We start from the raw sequence: 1,770 nt of genomic DNA, 5'->3' as shown, positions 1-1,770 counted from the left end.
AAAAAAAAAAAAACCAACGAAAAAACAAAAAACAAAAAAAAAACCTTGATGATTCCTCTTGTACTCACTCTACCAATAATTTAGAAAAGATGCCTTGGACTGCAGAGATGGCTCAGCCATTAAAGGTTAGGCTCACAACCAAAAATAGAAAAGAAGCATTATTTCCTTATTATGATTGTAAATGTTTAGGAATGCAACTCAGTGGTAGAGTGTTTGATTAACATGTACAAGGCCCTGGATTCAGTCTCCAACATCACATACACACACACAAACACACACACTCACACACACACAAAGAAAAAAGATCAATTATGATTTGGGATTTTTTTTTCTTCTGTCAGTATTTACTTGAGAAACTTTGAAACTTGCATTAGTTGTAGACTCCTTTAGAATTATTATCTTCTTAATTGTTGAAACCATGGATTCAATTCCCAGTACTGTACAAACCAGATGTGGAGGCATGTGTGTGTGTGTGTGTGTGTGTGTGTGTGTGTGTGTGTGTGTGTGTGTGTATTTTCATCACTTGGGAAGTGGAGGCAGGAGAATCGGAAGTTCAACGTCATCTTGACTATGCAGCAATTTTGAGGCCAGCCAGGGATATGTGAACACTTGTCTATGGTATACAAATAGTCTAAGTTGTGCCTCAGTTTTCAAAGATGCTATCTGTGACGTTTAGCGTTAGGTTCAGGTAATGGTATTAGCTTAGTTTTTGTGTTTTCGCCTGTGCTTTATTTTACGAGCTCCTTATTTGATTTTCAACAGCATGTGCTACACTCAAACAAGAACACTTAGATTAGTATCGTTTGTATATTGCAAAGAAGATCTACTTCTCAAAATGATTTCATTTATCATTCTTCCTTTTGCATCAATAATTCAAAATAAAAGGAAAAATATTATGACTTCACAGTTCTTAAGCACTTTAAATAATGCAACAGTAAATGGTGCCACTGTGATAATTATTAATATGTTTGTCTCAGAAAAAAATGAGTGTTTGATTATTTATCATTCTCTTCATATTGACTTTCACTTCTTTTTGTTCTTGTTCTACCAGATATTTCTGGAAATGCTAATAGCAAATTGATTATGTGACACCAGAATGAATGCTTGAAGATGATCTAGTCTTAAATTACTGAAATATTAACTTCTTCTAATAGTTCACAACATCCTTACTGCGTTACTTCATTTATAGTGTCTCTTCCTGTCATTTTATCAGCTCTGATCCTGTTGTAGTGAGTGATTTCTTGGAGCAGTTTTCTCCTTGCGAGCTATCCTGGGTACCCCAAGTATTCATGATGTCAAGGCTATGCAGGGACTTTTTTCCTTGTGTTTTCCTTGAGTGCCAGCTAGGTGCCAAACAAGTATCTTCTAGACAAAACACTGAAGAAAATGTACAATTCCTCAGTTGGTCTCCAAAACAAGTGCACCTCTAAAAGGACAGAAAGCAGAGGTGCCTCTGAAACACGCGTCATTGTCCAGCCAGTGAATTCATCTCCACTTCCCTTTCCTGCTTTCTCCTTCAGATAGTTACTCCTCCTCAGTTCCAAATACAATCCTTTGGCATTCTCTCTCTCTCTCTCTCTCTCTCTCTCTCTCTCTCTCTCTCTCTCTCTCTCTCTCTCACAGACACACACACACACACACACTCACTCTCTCCCTCTTCTCTCTCTCTCTCTCTCTCTCTCTCCAGACCAATATCCCTGAAGTCACCCTGCAGAAGAAGGACCCAGGAAGACTGGGAGCTGCTACACTAGTTCCCGTGGTGAACTGGCT

Source organism: Microtus ochrogaster, linkage group LG4 (genome assembly GCF_000317375.1).
Source record: "Microtus ochrogaster isolate Prairie Vole_2 linkage group LG4, MicOch1.0, whole genome shotgun sequence".
NCBI lineage: Eukaryota > Metazoa > Chordata > Mammalia > Rodentia > Cricetidae > Microtus > Microtus ochrogaster.
This window is presented reverse-complemented; position numbering follows the sequence as displayed.